Source organism: Nuphar pumila, chromosome 12 (genome assembly GCF_984573655.1).
Source record: "Nuphar pumila chromosome 12, dmNupPumi1.hap1.1, whole genome shotgun sequence".
NCBI classification, from domain to species: Eukaryota; Viridiplantae; Streptophyta; class Magnoliopsida; order Nymphaeales; family Nymphaeaceae; genus Nuphar; species Nuphar pumila.
This window is the reverse complement of record NC_143260.1, coordinates 2,450,196-2,464,257: the sequence shown is the minus strand read 5'-3', so window position 1 is coordinate 2,464,257 and position 14,062 is coordinate 2,450,196. Positions and strand designations below refer to the sequence as shown.

Genomic DNA, 14,062 nt, shown 5'->3' with positions numbered 1-14,062 from the left:
CTTTGAGATGTTTCCCCTCTAGATTGGTCACAGTAAAAACTTCAACAAAAGAAAACAAAGAAACCTTCAGAACTAAAAAATTCACATAAATCTGGGCATATCCCAAATATTAAAAAAAAAACACAAATCCCAAAAAAAGTATCTCAAATTAGGTAAAAATAAAGCCAGAAATGATATTTAGAAAAGATGTTATGTCAAAATACAGAGCAACTAATTAACTTTACCCATATGGGTGTATCAAATTATATTAGAAAAAAAAAGAAAAGGAAAAAGCCTTGTCATCCATGAACCACCTTTGTTATAATCAGATTTAAATCAGTGAGAATCTGCACAACTTCGAGAAGTATGCTATGCTTATTTAAAATGGCCGACAGGGAAGGCGCGGGGTCGGAGCTGTACTGAAGAGGGAGAGAGAGAGTAGGGCTGGGAAGAAAGATAGTTTGAAAGAGCAAGAGACAGAGGCCTCCGTGGTTGGGCCATCGCCCGTCGGGGAGGGGGGCATGACACCCGTGCCCACCCTGACCCAGCAGTGCCCTAGTCAGGGTGGGCACTGCCACCCGACCCATTAACCCTTTGGGGTTTCTTTTGGGTCCGTGTGGATATAATTTAATAAATTGACTTTCTTTTTTTAATTTTATGAAGTACCAAACAACATTACGTAAAAAAGATGGCAATGTGAGTGTTTTGATTTCTAATGTCATTTATTAAATTGGTTGTAGTGTAAATATATTTTAATAAAAAATAGAAAAATACTTAAGTGATATTCTATAGGGACATTAGAAAGAGAGAGATTTAAAAAGTTATTTACATGGGATCTTATGTAAGAGAGAAATTAGGAAAGCTACTTTAGGAACCATATATGAGAGAGAGCTATGTACATAAGATCTAAGATTATGCATTTGATACATCTCGAATAATGTTTAAAAAATTGCTTCGACCTAGCTTATGAATTAGCATTTGGAGGGCGAATTGATTTTCTTTAAGCAAAGCAATAAATTTTCCAAAACATGAATAAAATAGAGATCTTGTATGAATTGTGTTCACATTATATGCAAGGGTCATGCAACCCCGCTGACAGCCGCCCATCTTGGCATTTCTCGAGATGGGCATGATCTGCATCTCAAGAAATCTTGAGATGGGTGGCTGTCAGCGGCGCTGCATCATGAAGTACTACTGCATACAAAATGCCCTCATATGAATTTTAGCATATATACATTTTAACTGTTTCCTTTTTCCTTTTTTCTCGATGAGGTCTTTTTAGTGATGTTATTTTTTCAAACATGAGTAGCTTTTTTAAATATGACGTAAAGATGATACCATACATGAAAATTTCCAATGAAATATGGATACGGGCACATCCTGTGTCGGATCTAGCACGTAAGGTCCATTTTTTCAAATGTACGAGAAAAATAAGACCTGTATTTACCTTATGCAAGTGGGATGGAGTGGTTGGTCCAGATGAGGTTCTTGTTGAGATCCAGATCCAATTAGACTAGGGGGTGCAAAGCTATCAGTGGGTCCAGATCAATGTTGATCTGAAGTCGAATTTCAAATTCTGAGCAATCCATCCAAATCGTCCAGATTTTGATAAAATCAAATGAAAAATAGAATCGAATCTTGATTCAAATTCCATATGGTAATGATGGAGCCAGGAAAAGAGCTGCAAGCAATTTATTTTTTCATGAAAAAGGTACAAACTGGATCAATTTTGATCCGGATCAGATTGTAGGTCGAAAGCTGCGATCTGAATCAAAAAAGTCTGATTTGCTGAATCTGAATCTGATTTTGATTGGATCACACATTGAGATCTCATTTTAAGATCCATTTCCAAGAATAAGGTGTTAGATTCGAATGGGACGTCTGACTAAACCCGAACCATCTAAACTCTGGCTTAGACCTAGTCAACCAAGATCGGCAACCACTAAGCTAGACTACTCTAGAAATATGATGTAAATGGTTCGGATTTGGATCAGATGTGACCAATACCATATTCGACTAACCGTATGTTGGCTAAACGGATTGAAATTTAGATTCAGATGGTAAAAAGCTCATACCAGATCCGCTTTTATTACGTGTAAAAGGATTCAGATATCCATCAAATCCAGATATTTGTTGAATTCGGTTGCAAAAAATCAAAAAACCATATCCATATCTGATTATAATCATACAATTATTTTGGCTTACCAAATGCAACTAAATGAAATAGAAGTAGGTTGGGTATCGGATAAAATCCGATTCATTGACATCCCTTAGAAAAACACGAACAACATCTTTGTCCGGGTGTGCTTCGGATCCTCCCTGTCTCAATCAGACAATTTATCCGGAATTCCGGATCCACTATTCCAGTCACATCGGGTCAGTAATATGTCGGGATCCGACCCTTCGACAGCCCACCTCATTTCTTCTATGGACCCAACTTCAAACTCATGAAAAAGATTAGTGATACACTGTTCCGGAAAACACATAAACATCAAGACAACCTATAGCTGCTTAGCCATGTGTCCACAGTAGAGGGAATGGTTAGGTAATTAACGAAATGTTTCAGTCGATTCAGGAAAATAAAAAACAATTCTACAGGTGGCAAAGCATTATTTTTCCCTTTTCCTCAAAGCGACAAAGGAGTCAGCTAACTCAGCATGAATAAGGACAATTTAGTCATTGTGCACCTTCCAGCTCAGACACAATACCAAACTCCGAGTGTTTGCAGCTTTTTCACTTTTTGAAAATAACCAAAATACCCTTAACGCCCTGACCCACCAGGCGCCAGCATCTGTCCGGATTCCGAGAGGAGCCTCACAAGGTCACAACACAAAAAATCGTCGGTATTTTAAAAATATCTTCATTTATCGTGCTATTTTCAAAACCAGTATAATACCAAAAATACGTGTTTTACACGTCTTAAGGTTGTAAAATGTTTTTTATTGATTTATTCTTTATATTTTTACTTACAATTATATGTTCTTTATATGTTTATATTTTCTCCATATGTCAGTGTTTTGCTAGGAATTCAAGATTTTTTCAAAATATCGCGATATTTTCCCTCAGATAGATTTTACCAAGAACAGGGCCACATCCCATTTTCGGGACTCCATCCATGACCCACCCCACTATTACGGCTCTCCGGTTGGCCGGTCGCCGGAATCTTGCCAACTCCGGCGTTGACTTCGACCAACAAAAATGAGTCCAAAAGATTAGACCCAAATTAACTATGGGAATCACACAGCCTTCACACACATTAAAAATTGCAATTTCAGTCCGAATCTACACCAGAAAACATATGCATAGAGAGAGAAAGTAAACAAGAAAAAAAAGATTTTTTTTTATGAGCCAGCCGTACTACTTCTCACATCATGGATTTCATTAGGAGAGCAGACTCTCCCCATCGACACCCATCTCCTCTCTCTCTCTCTCTCTCTCTCTCTCTGTACTGTTTTTTCATACCATACCAACTTGCCCACCTACATTTTAGCTGTCTGAAACGAAGAGGAAGAGGGTGTAGGGAGCTAAGAAGGAGGGTGGGAGCAGATGGTCATCACCAGAATATTCTTGGTGGGTGTTGCTGGGGTGACAAAAATAAGAGATGGGTAGTGAACAATTTTGTACTTACTGCTTCCTTTGAGGCATGAATTTGCATTTCCTTGATTGATTATTGATATCTTAGTTATGTTTGCATTCATGATCTGCATTCAATGCTGCTAATCATGCAGCCATTTTACATTGGATTCAGTTGGGGGTTTTTAAAGCTTCTATCCATGAACAGTTTTAGGATTTGGGTTGTGGGTGAGTGGATTTTTTAGCTATAGTGTCATGGGACTTGTGCTATTTCTGAAGTTTTTGTATTTCCATCTCGTTTCTATTGGTTTAGTGTGAATAGATTTTTTCTTTGTTGGGAAAGAGTGTAGGCCTAGGGCTAAGTTATGGGCTTTTTGGGGTTTCATGTTGTTGGGGTCTTTGGTGTTAGGAGGCAGTTTTTTTGGTGGGTGTATGTGTTGTTGGTTCTGTGTGCTTTAGATTCTTCACTGGGACAGTCTGATGTGGATGCCCTGTTGGAGTTCAAGACAGGGATAAAGGGAGACCCCTTTGGGCGTTTGGATTCATGGAACAAAGCTTCTGTTGATTCAAATGGTTGCCCCAGCAATTGGTTCGGGATCGAATGCGGTGCAGGATCGGTCACGAAGATCGCATTGCAGGATTCGGGTTTGGTGGGGAGTGTCAATTTCTCGGTGATCAGTAGATTGAAAATGCTGGGCAATTTCTCACTGCCTAACAACCGTCTTCATGGTGGTCTGACACCGGAGGTTGGATCGATTTTGTCGTTAGAATATTTGGATCTTTCTAGTAACTCCTTGGATGGGCAGATACCTGCAAGCTTGACCAATTTGCAGAGTTTGGCTTATCTGGACCTGTCATCAAATAATTTCAGTGGAAGCCTCCCTTTAGGCTTTGAGAAGCTCAGTCGGTTGAAGTATATCGATCTGCATTCAAACAACTTGCAAGATGATGTTGGAAGTTGGTTTTCGCAATTGCAAAATGTGCTTCATGTTGATCTCAGTTTCAATATGTTTAGTGGGTCGTTCCCCAGAAATGTAAATAATCTCACGTTTACTGGATTGATCCAGCACCTGAATCTCAGTCACAATAGGTTGTCTGGGTCGCTCTTCACTCCGAATGTGATTCCATTGTTTGACAGCTTGAAAGTGTTCGATGCAAGTTATAATCAGCTCACTGGGGAGATACTTGCTTTTGGTTCCATGGTTGCTCTTCAAACTTTGCGACTTCAGAGTAATCAGTTTTCTGGGGACCTACCCGTAGCACTCTTTAAAGAAAGTTCTATGGTCTTGAGTGATCTGGATCTTAGTCTCAACCGCTTTCAAGGTGATTGGCTGTGCTTTTGTTTATCTTGTAATTGCTCTTTAAACAATTTATCATCATGCTTTCTTCTTTCACTCTCGCATTGTCAAAATATGCTGGAGAGCTATTGTTGATTCTATTCAGCTCGTGGGAATTGTGAAAATAAAACATGGTAGGGCATATTAGATACTATAAATACTAGCTTGCTTGTTTGGTACTCAATGCCTTCTGATTCTATTGCATGTTGTAGAAGAGATATACTAAGAGTTTTATGAATAAAATGGTTATGAACAATACCTTTGATCCTTGAATTTTATTAGAATTTAGAAAGTGCATAGTTGGTAAACGTGAGGGGTCAATTGAATCTTATGATGGAGGATTTGCTTCCACTAAAAACGATATATATGGGGTTGCAATATGAGAGCAAAGATGGAGTGTCCATGTAACTTAGCTTCGCTTATTGTGCATGTGTTGTTGTAACCTGCTTCAACACGTCATCTACAGCCACAAAATTTCCCTGAACCATAGATACTTCTTGGAGCCATTCCATAAGTATCATGATTATCAACAGTCTTATATGTTGAATTTCATCAATATAGGCATGTAGTTTGCTCTTTAAAGGAACATAATTATGTATACCTTCACCATTATCATGGAGATCAGATTGAATCATATTGCATTGTTGGAGGCTGTGGATTCCAGGTCCATTGTGTCATTTCTGGTTGAACCATATGCAGATATTATCAGAATACATGCTGTTTTTTATACAAGAGTTTGTTACACTGTCTTAATTTCTCTTGCCTCTAAATCCTCAGTGGTTGTGCAAAGCAAGAAAAATATGTTGTTGATTGTTGTGGGACTCTTATCTTAGAACACCATCCTCATGCATAAGGGGCTTGATGTCAATCTTCTTTTGTTTCATAAGTCACACACACAATGTGTTCTATTCCTAACTGTATAATTTGTTCTTAGGGTTTATTATGCTTCCCCTGGTGTCAAAACTTGCCCCTTTCCTTAATTATAGGAAGAGCTCTCTTATTCTTTCTTTTCTAATCCTTCAAAGCAACTAGAATAAGCAAAGAGAAGGCAGTTGAGAATGCAAAGAGAACTTGAGTCCACTATTATCCAAAGTCACCCTAGAAACTCCATTAAACTATACCAAACAACATGGCATGTCTCAGTGCTAACTTCCCCACCTGACCTGTGGGATAGTCATCAAAGTCAAGTGCAATTCTTCTGCGGGTCAGCAAATTCCCACAGTCCATTCTGCTATCAACTCAATCTTGGGTTGCTGAGCCTAATTGCTTGATTGCCTTTTAGGGGAATGACTTTTCTTTGTAAACTAATCATGTCTACATGCCAATGTTATCAAAAACGCGCCTCAAGGCACAAAAGGCGTGCCTCGCCTCAAGGCGCAAAAGGCATGCCTTGCCTCAAGGCGCAAAAGGCGTGCCTCACCTCAAGGCGCAAAAGGCGTGCCTTGCCTCAAGGCGCAAGCCTGAGGAAAAAAAAAATCAACAAGATTTCTGAGACATAATCAACAAGATTTTTGTAGGTTAATCTCATGTATTTTCCAGTTATTTCAGTTATGTAATCAGTTTCTTAGTATATTTTAACTCTTGTTGATTAATCTCATATATTTTCCAGTTATGTAATCAGTTTTTTAGTTACTTTTATATGTTAATCTCATATTTTTTAGAATAATCTCATATATTTTAACTTTTGTAGGTTGATCTCATAGATTTTTCAGTTATTTCAGTTATGTAATCAGTTTCTTAGTATATTTTAACTTTTGTTGGTTAATCTCATATATTTTCCAGTTATGTAATCAGTTTTTTAGTTACTTTTATATGTTAATCTCATATTTTTTAGAATAATCTCATATATTTTAACTTTTTTAGGTTAATCTCTTATATTTTTCAGTTATTTCAGTTATGTAATCAGTTTCTTAGTATATTTTAACTTGTGTTGGTTAATCTCATATATTTTCCAGTTATGTAATCAGTTTTTTAGTTACTTTTATATGTTAATCTCATATTTTTTAGAATAATCTCATATATTTTAACTTTTGTAGGTTAATCTCATATATTTTCCAGTTATGTAATCAGTTTTTAGTTACTTTTATATGTTAATCTCATATTTTTTAGTACTTATTTGAGATTTTCTATTTCTTATTGGTTGTTATTTCATCAATAATGCATTTTTTTATTTATTTGTATTTTTAGATATTTTTTTTATAAATTTTTTAAAGTTTTCAAAAAAAAATTTTGAGGCTTACGCTTTACGCCTTGCCTCGGTTTTTGGTGGAGTGCCTATCTACGCTTCAACGCTTTTCACAACACTGCTACATGCACACACACACATGCATGCACATACATACATGTTAGTATTTGTAAGTCACCAAATCTCACATTATTTTCAATTGTCACATCTTTTAAAGGATTCTTTTGTGAAAAGATAATCCACAAAAAACTTGATGATGAAAATCTCCAAGAGTTTTCTGAGAAATACCACATAATTTTTAAATTTTCCCAAATAAATCCTTGCTGATATTAGTAACTATAATGCACACACACGTGCATATTTGTGCATGTGCTTGTATGTGCGTATCTTGGACCCCTGAAACATATGTGTGGCTTCTTTACTGAAGAAGATCCCTTCACTTATTACCTAAAAAATGTGTTAGATTTGATGACCAAAGTTGGTTTTGGAGCATGCACGATGGATCGGTTTTATTAAATGTTTCTAAATTTGAGCTTTAATATTATTAAAAGGATGTTGTTGTCTTCTTCCTTAAAAATGTCCGTGCATCTTCAGTATTTTAAACATTTCCATATTAAAAGATGATTGTACTACAATGAGTATCTATGAAAAGTTTATGATTGTGCTAAAATATGTATCACTAATATACTTTTAAATTTTTTTACTTTATTATGCAATTATGGAAATGCATGTGCACTGTTTTCACATGTCATGATGTAGCAGGGCCTTCTTATGGGATTGTGAACTATCAATACTGTCTCTTTCAGTGATAAATGGCACTCATGTGCAAGTGGGCATCTATCTCTACTTTGAGCTATGAACTGTGATCTGGAACTCAATGTTCTAAGCATATCTGAGTCATTTTTAGTCCAAATGAACCTACCTTAGTGAACCAGGATCTTTCAGCTTTCATGGCTTATGACCTACAACCAGTGAACCTGATTGCTATGGTTAAATGGCAAGCCCTGTGTGGAGGCAACAAGGATTTTTGTTGGGACCCAATTTTCCATTTGAGATGCAGCCAAGCACAAAAGGATTCTGCCAAATTCCATCAATTTTAAGATGGAAATGGCTACATTATTGTAATCCTTTTTATCATATGGGAAGATGGCAGTGAGGTAGAAACCTTGGTCCCCTCTCTTTTCATGGAATGATGCCTTGTATACAATTCTCTTTGGCCATGTCAAACCTAAAAAAGTTGACACCCTCAACGAAAATTATGTAAACAAGTAACATTGAGAGGAAATAAGGTTTCTTCAGTCACAATTTTAATGTATTAGTTAGGACGTCCTTAAGACTAAAAACTTAAATAATGATGTTCTAACTGCCTTTGCATTCAAAATAATGAAAATTGATTTGTCCAATTACTAGTTAAATAACCAAGCAGAAACTCATGTCAAGCCACCAAATTGTGTATATGTAGATCTATGAGTGTATGACCACATAAATCTGTGCATATATATATGCACGATGCATGCATACATGCACACTTAGAAATGTGAACCAGTTAACTAGAGGTCAATTTTGAGAACACTGGAGTGTTGGTGCTGTTCTTGTAAGCTAGGTTGGTAACTATATTACCCAGATCCTCCTATTTTCAGCCATGTCCATGTCTGATACGTGGCAACACCAACACTGACACTGACTTCAGGTCTCCAACTTTTAGCTCGAAACTTGTGGATGCTTCATTTCAGGTGTGACATTTACTAACATCTATAAATGCTTCATAGTATAATTTTAGGCTTTCCTTTTCTGTTTGAACTAAAACACAATTTTTTGGTTAGCTATAATTACAAACATCTTCATTATTTTAGGTATCACATCTTTATGTTTTTTTAGGAATTGCCAAACAAGAAATTATGGGTTAGAAACTTAGAATAACATTTTATTTTTCATACATTTTATTACTACATTGACATCCTTCTTTCTATTTCAAAGTTCAGACACGTCTTTCTCCTTTTGGTATAGGAAAATGTTTATGCACACTGTTGTTTTTTTGCTCCATCATTTTCCATGCCATTCAACATAAACATATAGAAACTGGCTATGGTTTGTGTTCAACGTATTGCAGGGATCGTGCTTGTCAAGGGATTTTTTTTTGGTCAGCCCATCTATTGGTTCCAAGAGAATTGGTTCAAATGGGCACAGTACTGCTATTTGCAGCAAGGCCAAATAATAATAGGAGTCATGCCCTTAAAAACAGTGCCAACTCCGTAATTTATGGCATCATTATCACTGGAAACTGTTAGTATGTCTTGTCCTATATATGTTATAAAAGCAACAAATGAAGACTATCTTGCCAGATAATGTTTGTTCTCTCCATAACCATTAAAGTCCTCTTGCTACATCATGGATGTTTTATTTTATCAGGCATGGAAAATTTTCCCTTAACCAATATAACCTTTTAATGTTATCTTCTAGATATATCGAGTTAAATTTTAACCTTCCTGAGTGTTTTCTTCTTTTTGAAATAACCTTCTGAAGAGTTATTTGTGATGCCAATGCAGCCCTCAATGCCAAAAAATAACCAAAGCTGTGCAGATCTTCATACTTCAGCTCTTGACATTTCAATATCAGATTCCATTTTCACTATGTGCGTATCAGGTGGCATTGTCCTATATAGCTAACTTGTCCATGTTTTTAAGGTGGAAAGTTTCCCCTTAGCATATTATGGTCCTAGTATATATGGAAACATCATTGATAATTGTTGAAGTTGGCAAATTTAAATAAGGAGACTCTTATAGAAGTAAACATGCATGTGAACTAGGCTATCTTGGCTCTCTGTCAATTGATTGTTGTGCATAAAAAGAAATAAATCAAATTGTTTGGGTATAGTTTTATGACGGGAATGTTTTTGATAAGCCTCCATTGAGCCCATGTAAAGTTGAAGCATGACATCAAATGAAATTACCTAGTGCCTGCTGCTTATTTCCTTTGTAAGAAATCATCTTTGTCCTTCACTTCCCTTGTTGCGTGAAAAACATTTTATGTTGTATCGTGCCTGTTGTGTATAGATGTCACTTGTTTGTAGTCTCAAGTACTTATTGGGAAGAAAAAGTTTAGAGTAGATGTCATGGACTAGATTGGTTATTCACTCGTTTTCCACGCTGCACTTGCATCATTTTTTATTTGTTTGATCTCTCAATTTGATCGAAAGATCATTCCTTTATTGCAGCAAACATAATGTAGCATAAGCCTTATTGATTGTCAACTAAAGAAAATATTTTTCCTTTTCAAATTCTAGAATTGCATTGGCATGCCTATGTAGTGGAGCTTTCATATGAATCTCTATTCTTGGTACTCTTCTGATTTTAATGGAAGTCTCTCTCTAGCTAGCAAAGAAAAGGAAAAGAAGAGAAAAGAATATTATGTCAAATATCCTAAGGTTGCTTGTTTTCCATGCTGCAGGTCCTCTTTTTAGCATTACATCTTCAACTTTAAGGGTTCTAAATCTTTCCTCAAATGAACTAGCTGACCACTTGCCTGCATCAATTGGGCATTGTGCTATTATGGATTTAAGAAATAACAGGCTTTCAGGAAATTTAACTGCAATACAATCATGGGGAAATTATGTGGAATTTGTTGATCTCAGTTCGAACTTATTGTCAGGAACCTTACCAAATGAAACTTCTCAGTTTTTGAGGTTGACCACTATAAAAATATCGAACAACTCATTGAAAGGAATGCTTCCAGACATAATGGGGACTTATCCAAAACTGACTGTTATTGATCTTAGCCTTAACCAACTAACCGGACCTCTTCTGGCAAGCCTCTTCACATCATCAACATTGACCTATCTAAATTTTTCTGGAAACAAGTTCACGGGACCCATCTTATTTGTGAACTCTCAGACATCTGTCTCTGCACAAAATTCAAGCCTTGAATTTCTTGATCTCTCTAATAACGTGTTGAGTGGCTTGTTGCCTCCTGACATAGGCAACATGATCAATCTACAGGTGCTGTATCTCAATAAGAATGGATTTTCAGGACCAATACCCCATCAAATAAGTAAGTTACAGAATCTGGTCTACCTTGATCTGTCTAACAACCATCTAAATGGTAGTATTCCAGATGGTCTTTCTGCAAGACTTCAAGGATTCAATGTGTCCTACAATAACTTATCTGGCGTTGTTCCTGAAAATTTGTTAAGGTTTCCTGAATCCTCATTTCATCCGGGAAATGCTTTACTGATTTTCTCACCCCCTTCTTCACCCAAAAGTGGATCAAACATTGATGTCAAGGGAAAACATCAGAACCATTTGAAGCGTGTAGTTGTCGTTGCACTGATTGCAGGATCAATTGGTGGAGCAATTGTTATATTAATACTGTTTGTGCTTATTACTTATAAGGCACGATCATATGGAGTAGGTGGTCAACAGAACTCCAACAGCAAAATCAGCGGGAGGGATATCCATCATGAGAGATCTTCCAGGCCACACCTTTTTGGGCTTCAGAAAAATACAGAGGCCATGCCCACTTCTTCAAGCTTTTCTACTGATCGCCTTCTTTCTTCAGATGGCAGATCATTGTCTGCACTTGGAGATGTTGCTTTGACCGTGACTGAACCTGTTGAACAAGGCCTATCGCTGTCAAAAACAGGACATGTCCAATCTGCAAAATCCTATACTGTGGAGAGTTTACCTCCTCGTAGTTCAAAGCAAACATCTCTGGGCTTTTCATGTTCACCACCTGCTGATGCTTCATCATTGTCTGGGAACGCTGCTGGCTTGAAGGTGCCTTCACCCGATAGATTGGCTGGAGACTTGCATTTCTTCGACACTTCTTTCATGTTCTCTGCTGAGGAACTCTCTCGTGCACCTGCAGAAGTCCTTGGTAGAAGCAGCCATGGAACATCTTACAAAGCTACACTTGACAATGGGCATATGCTGACTGTAAAATGGCTCCGAGAAGGCCTTGCTAAACGCAAGAAGGAATTTGCTAGGGAAGCAAAGAAGCTCGGAAGCATCAGACATCCAAATATTGTTTCTCTTCGGGGCTATTATTGGGGTCCAAAGGAACATGAGAAGCTCATTTTGTCAGATTATATCAATGCGGAGAGTTTGGCTCACTACCTTTTTGGTAAGAGCCCTCTTATCTTTAGAACTTTTTTTGTTGAGAATTCAAAATCCATGGGGATCCTGTTTTGTCATTTTTATTCAAGAATTTTGTTCATCTCCGATCGTTGGTCTATTCTGGTGTTTACTTACTGGTTTTGTGATGCTTTAGTTTAAGGGAAACCTAAAATCATGAGGCCATCTCAAGAGCTTTATGGGACTTGATTTGTATCAGGTTCTAGATGTTCTAGTTGCCTCGGTGTTACTTTGTTCTGAAATTTCATGAATTGGGCTGAATCTCTCCAAGTCCTTGGAGCTCAACTCTGGTTGAGCTGAGGTTGGTCATGGAGTCACCAAACACTCTGAATTAACTTATTTTACTTTTTTGTTTGTCTGTGTGTGCATGCATGTCTTATCTGCAGAGCCTGAGCCTAGGAAGCTTCCACCACTATCCTTGAATCAACGCCTCAAGGTCGCTATTGATGTTGCTCGCTGTCTGAATTACCTTCACAATGAAGGGGGCATCCCTCATGGAAACCTTAAGGCGACAAACATCTTGCTTGAACCTCCTGACATGAATGCATTCCTCACTGATTACAGCCTTCACCGTCTGATGTCACCTGCTGGCACAGCAGAACAGATACTAAATGCTGGTGCACTTGGATATCGGGCCCCTGAATTGGCCATTGCCGAAAAGCCACTCCCATCTCTAAAAGCAGATGTTTATGCTTTTGGTGTGATCTTAATGGAGATCTTGACAGGAAAATGTGCCGGAGAGATAATATCTGCAAACTCGGGGGTGGTGGATCTCACTGACTGGGTCAAACTGTTGGCTAGTGAAGATCGGATGTACGAGTGTTTCGACAGGCTAATCCCTGGGGTTGAAAGCCCTGGAGGGCATCAAAGGGGACTTGAAACCATGCTCGAAGTCTCTCTTAGATGCATTCTTCCGGCTTCAGAGAGACCAAATATCAGGATGGTTTTTGATGATCTGAATTCTGTGGTGCTATGAAACTGTCAACAGGAGTGCAGATGTGCATGTATGTACATTATCTACTGATTCAGCATAACTGGCAAGAGTAAATCTGTTTTGGCAGGCATGGGAAGAAAGATCATTGATGGGCTCTGCTTTTCAGATGCCAATTTTTCATCCCCCCCCCTGGGTTCTTCAAGTTGGTGTTCTAACCCTCCATTCTTTCTTTTTTGTCATGTAATTGATTTATTGTTTCAGTGATGCCTTTTTGGCGGTGTTATAGGGTTTGGAACGGAATGCAGATTAATTGAAGTTGAGTTGGTGGCATTGATTTTCTGTCACCTATTTTCTTTGGGCTTGTTATTCCTGAACTCATTTCTTTATTCCCTTTTCTTTTCTTCTCTTCTCTAGTTGTTCATGAACAATATATGGAATATATGGCTAGCCTAAGGACCCCTAAGGTTTCATTTTTCATTAAATTCATCCAACAAGTTCTCAGAATCTCTGAGACATTACAAGAAAGAGAGGGACTGAATTATCAGATTGCACTGAGATGGCCATGCAAACAAAAGGTAAGGGTACAATAAAAGGATGTATGCATGGTACACAAGATGGAACTTGTTGTCCCGAGAGGGTTGACAATGATAAGGCTCTTGCCAGGCACAAGTTTATTTGCTTGGAGACCTTGCCCACTGAAGAGTACACCCAGCTTCGACCTTGCGGCAAGGGACACTACTCGTAGTTGTAGGTTTTAAACCATATTTATTTCATGTCAGGTGTCAGATTACTTTTAGGTGGATCTGAAACCTGATCTAGAATTTTGACTGGGTAGATACCCCAACCAGGATATGGGTATTGAGCATAATGTTTCAGTGGCAAATGTCATTCAGAGGGTAATTTTAATGATATTTTTAAAAAATTA

At 37.7% G+C, this 14,062-nt stretch overlaps 1 pseudogene; it reads left to right on the top strand.

The window, feature by feature from the left end:
* Nucleotides 1–3,819: 3,819 nt before the first annotated feature.
* Nucleotides 3,820–13,446, top strand: LOC149819635 (putative inactive receptor kinase At5g10020 pseudogene; annotated as a pseudogene).
* The last annotated feature ends 616 nt before the right edge of the window (nt 13,447–14,062 follow it).